General features: G+C 32.6%; 1 long non-coding RNA gene across 1 annotated transcript; it reads left to right on the plus strand.

The window, feature by feature from the left end:
• The first annotated feature begins 7,756 nt into the window (after nucleotides 1-7,756).
• LOC134699416 (uncharacterized) lies at nucleotides 7,757-16,679 on the plus strand. Its single transcript, XR_010103578.1, has 4 exons — nucleotides 7,757-7,864; nucleotides 11,092-11,258; nucleotides 15,999-16,022; nucleotides 16,586-16,679. It is a non-coding gene; the product is annotated as an uncharacterized LOC134699416 (long non-coding RNA).
• The last annotated feature ends 2,698 nt before the right edge of the window (nucleotides 16,680-19,377 follow it).

Genomic DNA, 19,377 nt, shown 5'->3' on the forward strand with positions numbered 1-19,377 from the left:
ATTGTAATTGACAGAATTGTAAACTTCATGTATTGCACACAAATAGTTTATCTACTACATGTACCTTTTAGTATTTATTAAATGAGTATATGCCGACCATGTTGACGACTGACAATCATTGGTATACATGTACCATATTACCTCCTGAAAACAGGCGTAAAAAAAGGCCCAACTAAATCAATTTTTTTAAACGTTATTGATTTTATTCATCAAATGTCTCTGAGATCAAATTTATAAAACATGTAGACAGTTATTTGAATAAAATTATGAATACTGTTGATATTCGAATATCTCATTTAGAAAACAATTCTGAAATTAATAATAGGAACCATGATATACCCATTTCTAGAATAAAAAACAAACTCAAGGTACTCGCAGAGCGGTTTGTGTTCGTACCGGCAGACAAGGCAGCAAATAATGTAGTGGTGGTGTGACGCATATACTACACGAAAGTTCTTCTAAACGAAATTATCAATTCCTCTACATTCAGGTCAGTGCGCACCACAGAGAGTCAAATCGTTAACAAGCATACCACTGCCCAGCTTAAAGCATCTTCCGAACATTTGAAAGTCCCTACCATGTACTGGTTACCGAAATTACACAAAAAAACATTTAAATTCCGTTTCATCTCCGCTTCGAGTAAGTGTTCTACTACTAATCTATCAGTGCTTCTAACCACCTCCCTTACTACTATCAAAGAACTGGTTATTAACTTTTGTAATAAAGCTTATGAAAATAATGGTATTAATTATTTTTGGAGTGTTAAAAATTCTTTAGAGGTTTTAGATAAAATACATGCTCTCAATGGTCCTTACAATTCTGGTGACAGTTATGATTTTTCTACTCCGTACACTACACTTCCACACAATCTAATAAAGAAAAATTTTTTGTATTTGATAAAATGGTCTTTTGAAAAATCTCATTGTAATTTTATTTGCTGTAACTCGTTTAAGGCCTTTTTCTGTAACGAAAAAGGAAAGTATGCTAGATACACTTACTGGAAATGTGAGGATATGATTGAAGCTTTAAACTTTCTGCTTGATAACATTTATGTACGTTTCGGCGATAAAGTGTATCGTCAAGTAGTAGGTATTCCTATGGGCACCAACTGTGCCCCTTTAATAGCAGATTTATTTCTATATTGCTATGAATCTCAGTTTATGACCAAACTCAGTAAAGACCCATCATTGTTACATTTGGTTGATACATTCAAAAATACCTACCGTTATCTGGATGATATTTTTTCGTTGAATAATCCAGAGTTCTCTAAATATACTTCAGAAATTTACCCAACGAACTTACTTTAACTAAATCTAACATAAACAGCAGCAGTTGTCCTTTTCTAGATTTAGACATTTCAATTTCAAACGGGAAACTTCACACTCAAATTTACGACAAAAGAGACAATTTTTCATTTCCTATTGTTAATTTTCCTTTTTTAGACGGCGATGTGCCTTTGGCTCCATCATACGGTGTTTATATATCGCAACTCGTTCGGTTTGCCCGTGTGTGTTCTGATGTCATAGATTTTAACGAACGTAATCAATGCATCACTGGTAAATTGTTGTGTCAGGGATTTCGATACCATAAATTACTTAAAACTTTTACTAAATTCTTTCATAGATACAAAGATTTGATTAGTAAATTTGGCTATACATGTAGAAAGCTTATTAAAAATGGTATTTCTCATCCTAAATTTTATGGTAATATTGTACTTAAAGCGAGGAAATCCCTATGTGATCCTTGTAAACTCATCGAACCTTTAAACAAACTTATAAGTAAGGGTTATCGTACCAATATTGTAATTAGATCTCTGAATATAGTTCACATTGGCACTAATATTGATTTTGTCATTAGCAAATTAAAACATAACTAAATTTCATTATCTTTTGAGGCGAGATGTATAGGGGACACAGCCACGTTTACTTTTATTTCTATAGAAGTCGCTCTTCACTATACTACTACCTGTCGATACATTTATTTTTGGCATTGCGCAAGTCATGTCTTCTTTGACTATTAATGACGTTAAAATACTAAATCCCTGTGATGTGTTTTAGTCGATTTTAGTCTCTGATGCATGATTTTTTACTATTAATTGGTTTTGGCTTTTAACTAGCTGTCAGTAACTGCGAGTACTCTCAAATCGTATTTTCTTGTTAATTCGACCTGTTGATACTGTTTATAATGCTTTTTTGTCATTTTTTATTTATATGGATCTTTGCTGTATACCAGCTTTGAGTATTTGTAATATCTTCAATTTTTCACTTATTCTTACAACATTTGTATAAACTTCAAGATTATAAAAAAAACGTTTTTTTTCTAAAGTGAACATTGATTGGTTAAATATTTCTCAGTGTGTTTGAATTTGTTTGTTAGCCTTTTGGTCATGAATGTTTGTCTCTAATATTTAATTAACTGTGCATTTGTATTCAGATATCGCAGATCAAATTTATTCGTTCATTGTGTAATCATACGTTTTTTGATTGAGTTAAGTCTGCCAATTGATATTTTATCGTATGTTTTTATATGTTGTGATGTTATGCTATTGTTTCAGAAAAAGGGAGAAGGTTTGGGCCCATTAAAACGTTTAATCCCGCTGCAAATGTTTGCACCTGTCCTAAGTCAGGAATCTGATGTACAGTAGTTGTCGTTTGTTTATGTAATATATACGTGTTTCTCGTTTCTCGTTTTGTTTATATAGATTAGACCGTTGGTTTTCCCGTTTGAATGGTTTTACACTAGTTATTTTGGGGCCCTTTATAGCTTGTTGTTCGGTGTGAGCCAAGGCTCCGTGTTGAAGGCCGTACTTTAACCTATAATGGTTTAATTTTTGAATTGTTGTTTGGATGGAGAGTTGTTTCATTGGCACTCACACCACATCTTCCTATATCTAATTACAAATGTAATATTGTTAATTCAAATGTTCTAGTATACATGTAAGCATTGTTGCCATTTATACGACATGTACATGTACAATCATTAGCTGATCAGCTCTATATCTTCATAATATTTATTCTCCTTCACTGTTTTTTTTATAAGACTCAATATATATATATATATATGATCTTTATTCATCATTGGGACAGGTAGGTGAAGCAGGTACTTTTGATTGCATTTTTTAAGGATTTTGACAGCACTAAGGCATATACATGTAGTTCCAATTTATAGTTGACCTCTGCTCCTCAATTGGATTGTGGCAACAGCCGCAACACATATTTGCATATACATGTAGAATGTTGTTCTTAAGTTTCAGCACTTTACACATAGTTTCCGGTTGCAAGACTAGATGATACTGGTTTCTCATAAAATTCTGTCAGTACTGTGCCAATAGTTTCCAAGTAAAGTTGAACATTCCAAGATCACTCCTTCCATTTGCATGTACATGTACAAATGTACTTGCAGTCGAAATTAAATATCAGAGTAATTCTGTCAGAAAATCAACAATTATTGACATTCAAAAGCATATAGATGTAGACTTGTTCATAATGGGGAATGTGTCCATAGGACACAGATGAGCAGCCGCTTGCATGTAAAGAATGAAAAGAGTGACACCACCCAAATTTTTACTTAATCTGAGTTGTGTTGTAGTAAGCATTGCATATAAGTATCACAATATTTGGATAAAGCAAACTTGTGTTAAAGAAAGGAACAAAAATTTAGCTATTTTAAAATTTATAAAGGGGCATAACTCTAGAAAAGTAAAAGCAACCCCACCAAAAATTCAAACTTTATGTGTGTTTGTTGGTAACAAGAATAATATATATATGCATTAATTGTGAATTTTATTTAGTTTAATAACATTTGTAGAGGCAAACTGAAGTAAGAGAACAGAAAACAAATTTCGGACGTACATGCAAGTTTGATAAGACTGACAATGCAAGGAAAATCTAACTTAATGCCCCTGCCACTATGGTGTAAAAATAATGAAGAATTTGTTGTGATCAATAACTAGCAAACAAAATATAATTACATGCACAACAAGTGTAAATAGTGATTTTGTTTCTATCTTGCTGTTCAGCTGCCTTAATTTTGAAAATGCAGCTCATGCAGTCCTCATGAATAAATTATGCTGAGGCTTTTTGTACCCTATATCTATATATATATAGGATACCCAAATTTTGTATTTATTAACAATTACTATTCACAAAGCAACAATTATTTTCAACTCAAAATACAGTACCTGGCCAAAAGTAGTTGTCACCTGCATTGTTTTGCTACATGTATATCATGTAAATATTTTATATAAAAACACATTACTTCAAAAAAATATTTTGAGGGCATTTAAAAATGTATGGTTGGATTTAATTTATATCTACGAGAGCTTAAAAGAAGTAGAATGGTCTATATTAATATGTGTTTATTTGATAATAGGTTCGTTTTAAGTGTTTTTGTTTTTTTCTTGAGAATGCATAAACTATTTTTCAATAATTATTTTATTTATATATAGCAAATGCCAAATTTCTTAACAGAAAATAATGAAAATGAGACTAAAAAAGAATAATACCACAATATACAAACATGTGACAATATTGCTTCTATGATCTTCTATTGGTACCAGGTTGCTTAAAATCAATCCAAAATGACCCCAAAATATTTTTTTTTAATGTTGTTTTAAATACAATATATATATGTTTAAAAGATGTACAGATGTATTGCCTCCTACTGTAAGGGTTATCATTTACAAATTAGGCCAATTATGTAATATTCTAAAAAAAAAAAACAAGTCAATCAAACCCCTTGAGAACCTTCATTGATTATTATTTGAGGGGGTGAACAGGGGTAATGAGACAGGGGAATGAGGGATCAGAGAAAAGGGTTATCTTGGAAATACATGTTGTCATTTTTATTTTGTCTTGGAACAAGGAGATGGAAGTATTGAAGTAAGAGGAGAAAGTTTTAGGGTAAAAGGGAAGGGAAATATAGTTGGGACAAGGGAGTAGAAACTGTGCATGCCCTAGGGAAGTTATGGGGTACCCCACATACATATGACCCTAAATCTATGTAACTTGGCTACGAAATTAGATTTACCAAATGATGATTAAAAAGACTAATTCATTGACACTAACAGTAGCGTAAAAATGACAGTTGTGGTGGTTCATAGTAGCTAGATGTCATCCCTCCTCTTCGTCCGTTTGCACACGGATATCTCTCAAAACGGGCCAGACATGTTTACAACTTGCCAGTAAAGGGTGAAAATACTAAGATAAACACATAAATAAGATACCAGCTATAACGATTAAACATGGAACAGAAATTGAGCTCGTACAAGGTCTCAGTCGCAGTGCTTTTCAACAGTCGCGAGTATTTTGAGACAGCCCCCAAGTTTGTATTTTTCGTGATACTGGTAACATTTGGCTGCCTAAAATATCGAAATATATGTTTTCTTATGTAATAACTCTACCTTCATCGTTGTATATTCACCACACTGTCTGTTATGTATGTAAATGGTCGTATTCATCAATGTAGTATGCTGATCGACAATGGCGACCTTGAAATTCCTCTGGTCCGATAATGGCGCCAAATTAGAGGGAAGCAACTCGCGCCAGACAAAATTACCGTATTTCACCTAAATAATCAAAGTTTCGCTTCTTGATAACAAACAGTCATACGATAACCACATTTATATTCAGCCATCGTTTATTAATATAATTTCAAACATTATTTTATTTAAGTAAATAATGGACTGCATTGAAATCAGACCTTATGGGGTAGAGGGGTTAAACAAAAGCTCGTTACTTTTTAAAAAGCCTGGTGACCCCCATTTTAATTTACCTTAAAATGCTCGAAAAGTTCATAGCTTTGACATATCTGTTTTTTTTTAAATCTACCGGGAAAATTTTACGAAAAATCGATTCAATCAATATTTTTTGCCTTAAACTGAAACTAGAAAATGCAAAATTTAGACATAAATCTGAAAATAAAAGGATTTTTAAGTCAAAAACAACAACGGGAAAGGTTTACATTTCAAATTCGAATGTTTTTTCATATAAAAATTATACTGACTTGGTTTTAAAACTCTTTAAATTTGATGTAACCGTTATTGTTGTAAGGGTGGGCACGTTTGGAAAAAGGGTCAAAATCGCACATTTCGCTTCAATTTGAGGGGAAAACGAGCCTGGTGACCCCCTTTTTTCTTTGCATTTTTGGATTCAGCATAAAAAAATCTACAGAATAAGTGAAAATTAAAAAAATCTACCGGGGGTCACTATTGGGGTGAGCCACCTTAAGTAAGTGACATGGAAAGTTTCCTAGTTTTGTGACATTGTTTTTTACTGTTTTTATAGAGACCTTATAATGTACTTGCCCGTGCTGAGACCTGGTCAAGTAACTGTGAAGTTTTTGATATGTTTATCTGTGTCATTATATGTTGGTAAACGGTTGATTGGGGTACCGGTTCATTTCTGTATTCTTTATTTTTTTTTCGCTCGTTATTCTTTATCTTTAACAATAATGGCTATTCTGTAATAGCTTGATAACTGTATTCTGACGGAACATTGTTCTTTTCTGTAATCAGTATATTCTACCCAATTCTTGAAATTTTGCAGTTATTCATTATATTTTAGCACCCCATTATTCTCTATTCTCTTTTTTGCCCATTTTACTCTATTCTTTATTTTTTGCCCATTATTCTGTATACCCCATCCACACCCTCTTATATACCGTCTGTCCAAAGGTTGGGTGAACGTGAGGTCGGACGATCTAGTAAACAGAAAATAACTGAAAATTGTCGGCTGTTAACGAAACTTTTAACAGGAGATACATTCTTAGCAAACAGAGGATTTGACATATCAGAAAGTGTAGACTTTTGTGTGCGGAAGTGAAAATTTCTGCATTTACCAAGGGAACACGTAAATTATTTTGTTCTTGAAATAAAGCCAACAAGGAAATTAAGTGCACGTACATGACTGTTTTCACATACAAGTTGAACTTGTACAAAACAAATATACTATTCTACAAAAAACATTGCCAATTTACTTTCTGAATTTATATGTGTCACTGAGTTGAATCAGTTTTTCTACGACACCCTCCTCCCCCCATTCCAGACACTCACTGAGATGAATCAGTTGTTCTACGACACCCTCCTCCCCATTCCAGACCCTCACTGAGATGAATCAGTTGTTATTCGGCATCCGTCTTTCCCCCATTCCAGACCCTCACTGAGTTAAATCAGTTGTTCTACCACACCTCCTCCCCACCATTCCAGACCCTCACTGAGATGACAAAGAAAATGTTGTATGAGTGCCAATGAGCAATGAGCATACATCTACGGAAGCCGTAAGGGGACACACAAAACATTAGAAAATATTTTTTTTAATTCGAGATCACGATAAAACATTACCGTTTTACCGAGATCTCGATAAAAAAATCTCGAATTAAAAAAAAATATTTTCTAATATTTTGTGTGTCCCCTTACGGCTTCCGTATACATCAAACCAATGAAATTTTGTCAAATAGTTTTAAATAAAAATGTATTTAAAAAAAAAATTGTATATAGCGTGAACAATTATTTATTATTTTTGGCGATCAAACGGGGGGAGCCGGGTCTTACGTCCTTTATCCCCTTTTTTTCCTTGAATCAACCGTTTTAAATGGACCCAATAAGTGGTTCACATTGGGCATAGTTGTCTTTGAAAATATTTGGAATCGTCCTTAAATGGGTCCAATCATTGTTTCAAACTGGTCCGATTTGTCTTTCGATCTAATCCGAGTTTCTTTAAAAGTGGTCCGAGTTTTCTTGGTCCGACTTGTCCCAATCCCGATATTTAGTGTCTCGTTTTGACAAAACTTCCGCGTTGCTGCTATCGACAAACTGCCAATACATTCTTTTAAACCAAGAAGACGTCATTTCGAAGGCTTTTTAAGGGTAAGTTTTAAATATTTCTGTTATATCTGACTCATGTGAAGATTTGACATACTCATTTTAGCTCATTTTAAAAATATTTTTTACATTTTTGACACATCAACAGGTCGACGGACATATTTCCGGGTTTCCATATCTCTTCTTCTTCGCATTAAGACGAAATGTTCTGAACAAGTAAAGAAGAAATGTTAAATTAATCATTAAACTAAGTGATTTTATGTTTTTCAAGGTAAAATTGTTTATGGAAACAAATTTGTAAGTTAAAAAGTGCATTTGAAAAGTGTAAGAGTTTTTAGACACCAGGCGGCGCTGAAGTTTGTCATGTGTTAACAAGTATTGTTTTTTAAAAAGCTTGTATGACCTTCATTTACACTCACTGTCCTCAAATTTAGTATATTACTGGCTTCAATTTTTATTAAAAAACTGCTGCAAAATTGTCCTTTTATACATGTCATTTCATTGGTTGGTTTGCTGTTAGGTTTCTGTCCAATTGATGTTAACCCTATCCTACTTTCCTTATTTTTTACACATATAAACAAATGGATTTCATTTGTTTGTGATGCACAACAGTGCAAAGTAAAAATCATATATTAGCTACATAAAACAAGAAATACTTCAATATTTATTGGGATCATCAGGGCAAGTAAATTTTTTTCCGGACAAGTAAAATTTTAGGTTTCACTTGCCCGGGGACAAGTGCTCACAAACAAATATTTCCACACCCCTGTACAGAGTCGGATTTTAGGGGGGGGGGGCAGGGGACCCGACCCCCCCCCTTTTTGGGAAAACATTTGGTTGCTTACATAGGGAATCACTGAAGCGTGACTAGAGCGGTCCCCACTTATGACAATTTCTGGATCCGCCACTGATTTATAATGCGTATAGAATCAAAAGTGTGCATACAATATAAAATCTTTGTATTTGAAAATTAAAAAAAAGTTAAGAACTGATTATTAACATCAAGTTAGGTTCTTTATCCACAGGTATGAGACAATACACCTTATCGCTAATCCTGAATCTGTCCCGCTCGAACTATGAACGTCATACAACAATCACTTTATCCATTGTGGCGTCAGATATTTTGTATTATGACGTCAAAATTTTACGAGAACCTGTGTGATGCCCAGTAATGGCCTGCAGACAAATAGCGATAGGGTGTATATTAAAGATTTTACATTATTATTTACCACCAAAGGTATACATATAATTTAAACAAGTTATTTCAGAAAATAACAGGTATACTAGAACTGTTATTGGGGGAATTCTTATAGATTTATATCTCCTCCTGTCATGAATTGTGTTGAAATAACCGGTTATTTTACAAAGAAACAATGTATGTATGTCATGTATGTAATAACGCCTTTCAGTCATCACAGTGGGTCTCATTGGGGTCTTAGCGTGACACAGGATTGGCTGATTGTTGGTATTTGGACACATGAAAGTCAAATTATTGTGCCTGAAAACAGGAAACAAAGTTGAGCGGGACACGTAAAATAACTAAAAAAATAGAATCATAATTGTAATAAGCGTGAAATCAAAATTTGTTGTCAAAAGTAGTGATGACTTGTTTGTATGTACGGTTTACAATCATCGACATTCCGTTAATGGTTTTTGCATTTCAAAAACTGTAGTCCTAAATGACTTCAGTACATAAATACCTTCATGACCTTATTATAATAAAAAGAACAACAAGATCCAGTCAAAGAGACCAAAGATCAAGAGGTGCATTGCAGGATTCTTCTGTTGAGAAATCTGATTTTTCATTCTGAAAGTAATAAAGATCGGGTCGGGTGGATCCATAAAACAATTCATTTTGAAAATGTAGCATGATTTAATCTTGGTTTCAGTAAAAAAATATACATGTACTTCCATTTAATTCAATACTTTTATAGGCAAAATACACACTGCCACAATAGCAGATAAAAGGCATATACATGTGCAATACAATATACACAACCAAATATATAATCATATTACAACATTTTCATTGACACATATATTGGCAATATCTTCCAAGTACCCTTCTGTGAAAAACTAATCATTTTTTCTAATTGCTGTACCAGGAAGTATTTAAGAAATTCAAAAACAAAATATATGTTTTGCCAACTTGGCATGGACAATGAGTACATAATTCAGGGGTGGATTCAAGAGGTAAGGCGGTCATTTTTTTCTGGAATTTATTTTTGTTCATTTAGGGGCATTTTTGTCATGTTTTGCCTCCCACGCTTTGGCCAAAAATGTAGCTGTTTTTTTTTATTGACAGCTTTTCTCTGAAAAACGAAAGATTGTCTTATTCATGCAAAAGTTTTAACTCGTATTAAGAGTTCAGGCCCTTGCGAGTGGGAGAGTCGATCAAGGGGAGGGACTGAATTATTCGGGTTATTGGGAAACAAAAATCTTGGGGCCCTATAGTAACACGTCAGCCATGAGAAAATACAAGGATTTGTATAGTGAGACAAATCCTTGAAAATGTAGTATTCTAGTAGTTGTGCCGGTTTACAAATTGAAAAGTTGCTGAATTTTTCGTTTCCGTTCTCTAACTTAATTTAGCCTCAACCAAATTTTGATAGTGATTTTTACCGTTCTTCAGTTATGTCCCTTTATAACTTTATATGATATGCGAGCGGGGGCAACTTCTGTGTCCCATGAACACAGTCCCAATTTATTTGTATATGGAATCATTATAAGGTGTACATGTCCAACTGGCAGCTGTCACCCAAGGTTGACCTCATTTTCATGGTTCAGTCAGTCAATGATATAACTCTATAGAGTTATTACAGAAAATTAACATACATTTGTTATTGTGGACTAAAAAATCAAAGAACTGTGATAACATATGTATGTTACATGTTTCAAAGGAACAATATACATCATTAGTTTTGTTAAAATGTATACAAGTTCTATTGATATTACTATTGTCTTTATGTACATGTATACTCAACTATAGAAAGATATTTAATAGTTCATAGTTTGCCAATCATGCATAGTACACCTATGTTATTACAGAAAAAGTACATGTATGTCTGTAATAACTAAAGGGTGGGGGGGGGGGGGGGCAGATGAAGTGTGCCTCTGGGTGTGGAATTTTCTGGCTGTGTTGACCCATTGTTGGCCTTTTGCTGTTTTCTGCTCTCTGGTTTTGGTTATTGTCTCTTTGACACATTCCTTGTTTCCATTCTCTATTCTGTTTAATCTGTTTACATGTTTTAAATTTTAAATTTTTTTTTCAGATTTTGATTGTTTGGTGGCAGAAGGGGTATGTTATATAAAGTGGCATTAAGGCCTTGCAGACAGACTTAACAATAACATGCTGAAGTTTCAATAACAGTTTGATGAAGGCCCACATGTAATCCCATATTGACGGTTGAAGAACTTGTACCAACAGATTTCACTTTGGGTATTTAATTGTATTGATACTAATTAGTAATGGACTTTATTTTAACACGTTTCTTTAAAAATCATCCTTAACCATTTTTCATTTTTTTTTTTAACAAGTTATGTTGAATTTGAGGATCTTTTAACAGATGTTTTGGAACTCTTACATTGTAATTTGTAATCAAAATTTTGAAGCGTGTATGGAAATTACAAGGAAAATAAAAATATCATACTAACTGTCTCATTAAATATATTATTCAACGTACAATCAGTGCAATAAGGAAAGATATGAGATGAACATTATATACATATATCAATATATGTGTAAAGGTAGAGACAGGGGTGTCCTGCTTTCCATTGTATAAAGCACCCTATATTTTTAGATTTTAATCGTGTACAGTGAATCTTAAAATATATATTTGATAAGGCCCAGATATTTTTACCTTTTAATTGTGTATGGTGTATCTACAAATTTATTTTATAAATCCCCAAATATTTTTAGCTCACCTGGCCCAAAGGGCCAAGTAAGCTTTTCTCATCACTTAGCGTCCGTCGTCTGTCGTCCATCATCGTCGTCCGTTAACTTTTACAAAAATCTTCTCTAAAACTACTGGGCAAAAATTTAACCAAACTTGGCCACAATCATCACTAGGGTATCTAGTTTAAAAAATGTGTCCGATGACCCGGCCTGCCAACCAAAATTGCGGACATGACTAACAATAAAACATAGGGGTAAAATGCAGTTTTTGGCTTATATCTCTGAAACTAAAGCATTAAGAGCAAATCTGAAATGGGGTTAAAATGTACAACAGATTTAAATCTATCTGCCCTGAAATTTTCAGACGAATCAGACAACCCATTGTTAGGTTGCTGCCCCTGAATTGGTAATTTTAAGGAAATTTTGCAAGTTTTGGTTATCTTAAATATTATTATAGATCTGTAGATAGAGATAAACTGTTAACAGAAATTTTATGTTCAGCAAAGTACAATCTACAAAATAAGTCAACATGACCAAAATTTTCAATTGACCCTTCAGGAGTTATTGCCCTTTATAGTCAATTTTTAACAATATTTTTCATAAATTTTTGCAATCTTTTACAAAAATCTTCTTCACTTAATATACTGGGCCAAATAGAATTAAACTCTGTGAGTGAGCTACAATTTTCAATAGGGTATCTTGATTGAAAAATATATCCGATGACCCTGCCATCCAACCAACATGGCTGACATGGCTAAAAATAGAACATAGGGATTTACTATACAAGTCTAAGGGAAAATTGTAAAAAAAACCAATTTCAAATGGTCACAAGCCAGTAGCCTGTAATTCAGTGGTAATGTCTTTAGTTGCTGTACATGTATATATCATATTGGTTTTTCGTTTCTTGATTTGTACAAAAATCTGGCCTTAAGTTGGTCAGAGGATACATTTATCGTCCTTTGATTTTCATTGTCTACAAATATAGTCCCTAGTGTGAACAGTGTATAACTTAAGTAATTTTTTGATACACTTTCCAAATTTCTTTCTTTATAAGTTTATGTTATGCATGAAATATAAAGTATGAGGATGAAATAAGTTAATAACATGTGAAAAAAAGATTTGGGTGATGAATTGTAATGTAAAGTAATGATTTTGTCCAGTTGAAGAAGGTCACGAATTAGTCTGAAGCTGTCAAACTGAATTATAGACCCCTTATAACATAGAATTGTCCATATTTTAAGTTAGAGTTGGTAGACTTTTCTATAATTTTGATATTAATTGTCCCAAAAGTAGTACACTTAACACTTTACAAATCTTTTTGAGATGCAGCAGATGCGATTTTTTTAATTTGAATTTATTGTCTAAAAGAAATGCACTACGAAATAAGTGTGTTCTCAGTCCTTTCTCGTTTGAAGTGCTTTTAAAAGCTTTACATTTGTGCATTTTGGAGCCTTACTTATAGATTGCTGTTTAGTATAGCTTTTGCTCATTCATGTCATTATTGAAAGCTCTCTGGTGAAGAGTTGTCCCATTAGCAATCATACCACATCTTCTTACTTTTAAGGTGTAACACCACTAATTAAGGCCCGGCCAGAAAGCACATACCAGAAAGTAGTACATATTTAACACAAAATAGTTCCTTCGCACCAGTGTAACTTTCAAAATATGTAGAATATTTAGGTATTTTTGGTATCAAATGAAAGCTGCAGGACTGATGATCATTGTAGAACACTTTTGGAATTTTAGTTTTGAGTATTAAAAAACTGCACCAAATTTTAAGAAGAGGGTACATTTTGTCTGTTTGTCAGATCTGAAGTACCTGTTTTGGTACATCTGAAGTTCCGGGAACCAGTTCTTTCTTATATGCCATGCAAGGTATGTTGATTTTTTCAGTACAATACACCATAAAGTGTTGCTTTGATATGCAATGATTGCCACTTTATTTGAACTTAAAATAAAAGAGGTGTGCCTGCTTGAAACGGAGGAATTTAACATAGAAAGCAATGGGACCATGAATTAGTGGTGTACTTCCTATTACAGAGAATCACCAGAAATCCAATTTTTAGAAGTTGTACCTATTCCAATGAAAATAAGTCAAATATGATGTTAGTAATCATGTTTAATCATTTTTTTTTGGTCAACCAACCTGCTTATGGGAAATTTAAGCTCTTAAATTGGCATACTCAAGTATGTTAACCTTTTATGGTCATACAACATGCATACAGTTAGGACTTGACTCCTAGTTCTTATTTTTGCATTTTTTCTGATTGAAATCCATAAAACATGTATTTTATGACTTGTATATGGAACGGAATAGCTCTTGGTCAAAATAATTTTCAGATTTTTCAAGATTTTTTGTTTTTCTTATGGTAGCCTTTTACAATCTAAGCAAATGGTATATACTGATATAAGAATTCTAAAATCTTACTGTGCATGCAATTTTGGACCAGTTTAGCAAGTTATCTAGCTGAGGGATATATAAATTGCTCTTATTAATCTATGTTTTACCACAGAATGTATGATTCATACAAAAAAAAAGCCTTTTTTGAATTTCAAGAAAAAAGGGGGGATAATTTCTCATTATGTCTTAAGTTTGGACTAATATATTTTTATTTAATGAAGAACCTCTGATAAAAATATGACTATTAGTAAGCGCATAGCTTTCCTAATAGAAATTAATAAATAAAACAATGATATTGAGAATAAAAAAAGTATATTGGCCACTGGTAATATACATATGCAGTTTTCTTTGAATAACCCATATGTTACTACCAGTCCAATTTGAGCTTTGAAGTAATAAAATAGTCTTTGGACTAAAGCTTTATATGTTTTTTATTGCTTGAAATAGATCATAGAATGGAAAAAAGTAATGCTCAAGTCAATATAGCAAGTTTGGTTCTGTTATAGGTGTAACACCACTAATTAAGGCCCGGCCAGAAAGCACATACCAGAAAGTAGTACATATTTAACACAAAATAGTTCCTTCGCACCAGTGTAACTTTCAAAATATGTAGAATATTTAGGTATTTTTGGTATCAAATGAAAGCTGCAGGACTGGTGATCATTGTAGAACACTTTTGGACTTTTAGTTTTGAGTATTAAAAAACTGCACCAAATTTTAAAAAGAGGGTACATTTTGTCTGTTTGTCAGATCTGAAGTACCTGTTTTGGTACATCTGAAGTTCCGGGAACCAGTTCTTTCTTATATGCCATGCAAGGTATGTTGATTTTTTCAGTACAAGACACCATAAAGTGTTGCTTTGATATGCAATGATTGCCACTTTATTTGAACTTAAAATAAAAGAGGTGTGCCTGCTTGAAACGGAGGAATTTAACATAGAAAGCAATGGGACCATGAATTAGTGGTGTACTTCCTTAACAGTATTTTTACAAAAACAAGAAAAACACATTTCTGACTGACAAACCCAATTTCGACAAATGGTTGCTACCAGCACTTTTACATTTTCATATGATAGATTAAATGCTATGGTCCTTGTGATTGATTGAAAAATCACTGTTTATGACATTTCTTTGTAATAACTGGCGAAACATTTAACCAAACCTTTTAAAGTCTTAATATTTGTTGTTTCTCATGTCAAAATGGAGTTCAAGTGTGATAGTGCAAATTTTCTTTAATGCTGTTCAGGAGTTATGGCCCTTGATTGTTTCAACAATGACATTAAAATGTAAGCAAAATTTGGGCATCATTTTTACAGCATCTATTTAAAAAAGAGTAATTTTGTTTTAAAGTTTATCTTATTTACTTGTATATATGGTGGTATGTAATAAAAGGACAAGGTTAGAGGATAATCATAATTTGGAGAATATACAGATTTTATCAACTTCAATATTTAAAGGTATTCATGTATTGGGGCAATCTAAATATGACATCATGATTACAACAATAATTAAAATTTTCCTCGTAAAATTACAACTCCTGTATACAAACATGTTTAATCCCTCCTCATTCTTTATGTGCCTGTCCCAAGTCAGGAGCTTGTAGTTCAATGGCTATCACTGGTCTTGTCTGTCATATTTGTCTTTCGTAAATTGGTTTGTTATAAATTAGGCTGTAAGTTTTCTCAAATGAATTGTTTCATATTTTTCATGTTGGGGCCTTTATAGCTGACTATATGGTATGGGTTTTTCTCATTGTTGAAGGCCTTACCGTTGCCTATAATTGCTTACACTTCATTTGAACATAAGTGGATAGTTGTCGCATTGGTAATCCTACCATATCTCCTTATTTTTATAAAAATACAATGATTTCTCTTTCTTTTACAGGATATGATGGCAAGTTGGGATGAGGTAAGTTTTTCTTATTAAAAGTCAGTGGTCATGTGACCTATGTCATGTGACCTATGTTGTTTATTAAATGTACAGAAAGGTACAGGCGACTGGCATGTAGTATTCTTAGGGGGAGAACAGGAGAAATCAAAATGAATACAGTGAATAGAATTTCAATATACTAGTACAAAATTCCAGGACACAAACAAAGAGACATAAGATATCAAAGGACATTCACAACTCTTTAAGTTGAAGAGAAACTGACGACGCCATGGCAAACAATGAAAAACAATCAAAATACAAACAACATTCTTTAAAACATTACATAGAAAATTAAAGACCCTACAATACTAACCTCAACAAAAACTGAGGCTCATCTCAAAACTGATGCATTATACAATTGTCTAAAGATTTTTCTAAAAAAAACTCTGAAATTAAAGACAATTTCATTCTCTCTTCATAGTCATTGCATTTAATATAAGCTATTGAAACTGTAAACATGTAGCTTATTAAATTCAATTATAACATTTATAATACATTTGTATATTTTAGAGGAAATTGTAAAAAATTTGTTTTGCTTACAGAAACTTCTTACAGCTGCAGAGAAGGGGAATATAAAAGAAGTAGAATCATGTGTAAAGAACGGAGCTAACTTGGAATGTAGAACTAAAGATTGGGTAAGTGAAGTAAAATGTATTTATTATATACATGATATATAGTACACACAATACATGCAATATGAATCAGTTAAAAATTGCTCTTTTCAATTTTTCAGTGATTGGTCAGTGATTCAATTTTAATTTCTGGTTATTGAAAATAGTCTTCAAAATATTAAGAAACATGATTACACATCATATAACATTCATTAACCACTCCTGTACTGAACATGACATGTCACTGGTAGACCTATTTGGAAAATCACCGCGATTTTTGGACACGATTCTGTGAATTTGGCCAATCTGCGCAAAACGGAGAATTATTAGAGATTCATCGTAAATTTGCTGGTTCACAGAAAATTATGCAAGTCATGCGGAGATTTTCCGTGTCGCCGGGAATTAGCCAGTTGTCCAGTAAAACTGGTGTGTATTGAGTGACTCATTGATAGAACCAGTGATGCGTGAGCGACGGTTATAAATAGATCGCAATGTTGTACACGCTTGTCAAATATGGCGGTTATCGATAGACGGAAATAATTATCTATTTAAAATCTCTGCAACTATTTAAGTCGTACTGTCATACATATGTTAGTACTGTTCTTCATTTTTATTTTTTTAAGATTTTATAACATGAATTCACTATCATTTAATTAGTTATAATTAAAATGACAAAAGGGTAAGTAGATGCCGATTTAAAAGTATGTTTAATTGTATTGTATATATATGACATTCACTAATTGGTATAGAAAATTAATGTCGTATTACTGAGAAAATAAACAGTTTAGTTATATCCCTTGTTAAATGTTGTTATTAGCAGTAAAGTACAAAGAATAAATTAAATAATTTGTGAGCTAAAAAATATCGAAAATTTATAAAGATAAGTTCCGTATTTAAAGGAAAGTAATATTTATTTTCTGTACTAATTGCAATCAACAATTTATATACTTAAAAGAAACTTATCAGGATATTTGTTTATTTAAATATGCAATTTGTATATTATTAATTACCTTTATAAAAGTATATTCTGTTTTCAACAACAATCGAACAAGTACAACATTGAGCAGTTGAACAAATAAAATCATCCGTTTTTTTTTGTTTTTTTTTACAGGTTTATATGTTTTTACAGGTATGCTTAAAATCGGGGAAAGTGCGATAATTATTTGAATTGCGCGTCAGTATTGTACATTCATTATCATCTATTTCATTCTAAATGAAGAAACAAATCAATATAATACTTCGTACTTCAAAGTCGGACTTATCACACTTTCCTCGTCCCACCTGTTATGTTTTATTTCAGTTTGTTGAAACTATTTGTTTATTTAAGATACAACATTAACAATTATTGCAATAAAAGTTTTATTAACCTTATTGAAATATTGTACTAATAAACATTCCATGCATTTAGGTCTTCCCATAAATCATACCGAGGAGGATGGGCTGTGGAGGATAAATAAGCAGTCACTTCTGATATGATACGGAATACTAAAACGCAATTCAATTCAATTCAATATTTTATTGATGTATGTAATGTTCGGAATATTTAACCAGCATGTGTAGATAGTTAATTAAGATTCCTGTTTTAATGGGGGTGGGGGTGGTGGTCATTACGAGTCATTGTTATCAAACATGTTTTTTTTGTGTGCTCCATTGCAGGTTTTCTCAAGTGTTAGAGCTAATTTCCTAATGCATGTAGACTACATCTTTGATAAGTTTCCTTGCTCTGTTTGTATAAAAGTTTACTCAAGTTTATAAATAAGATTGACATCTTCAAATAATTCAAATAGGCATATTAAACCCTGTATATATTATATATTTTAGTTTGACTGGAAGTTATCACAATTACAATAGTATAATATACTAACAAAGCATGCAAGCTAACTAAAGTCTTGCTCTACATGTATAAAGAAATAAGCAGTAATGAGGATGCAAATAAGAGTAATAGCATTTTAATTTAAAGGGCCAGGACAGGAGTTGAGTAAAAAAAGTACCGAGGGAACACTTAACAATAAATAAATAAATAAATAAATAAAACGGGATGAAGGTTTAGGTTGAAAAAGGGTCAGGATAATATAATGAAAAAAATGCAGAACAGAATAGTCAGTCAGTAAGACATATTGATTTATCGTTGGTTACTGTACGTTCAGTTGCATATATTTCATGCATGTTCAGGACAAAAACAAGTTTGGAACAATTACAATAGCTGCGTGTAGTTTGTTGTTATTTGTGTATTATTGTCATCTTGTTTATTTCCTTTTGTTTCATATTCTGACATCGAATTCAAGACTTCCCTTAAACAAAGTTTTACTGTTGCGCATATGTTTTTTCTACATTGGCTAGAGGTATAGAGGGAGGGTTTAGATCTTAAAAAACATGTTTAACCCGCCGCAATTATGCGCCTGTCCCAAGTCAGGAGCCTCTGGCATTTGTTTAGTCTGTATGATTTTTAATTTTAGTTTCTGTGTATAATTCGGAGTTTAGTATGACGTCCATTAGCACTGAACTAGTATACATATTTGTTTAGGGAACATGTACAGCTGAAGGACACCTCCGAGTGCGAGTTTCGCGCTACATTGATCATGAAGACCCGGTATTTTAACCGTTGGATATTAACTTTTAAAATATATACACCATATATTTTTATATGTATATAGTACTTTTACTTGGAGATAATCCTTGGTGTTCCTTATAAAGGAAGCTTATACGGAGAGACGACTGAGACC

This window comes from Mytilus trossulus, unplaced genomic scaffold, assembly GCF_036588685.1.
Source record: "Mytilus trossulus isolate FHL-02 unplaced genomic scaffold, PNRI_Mtr1.1.1.hap1 h1tg000070l__unscaffolded, whole genome shotgun sequence".
NCBI lineage: Eukaryota > Metazoa > Mollusca > Bivalvia > Mytilida > Mytilidae > Mytilus > Mytilus trossulus.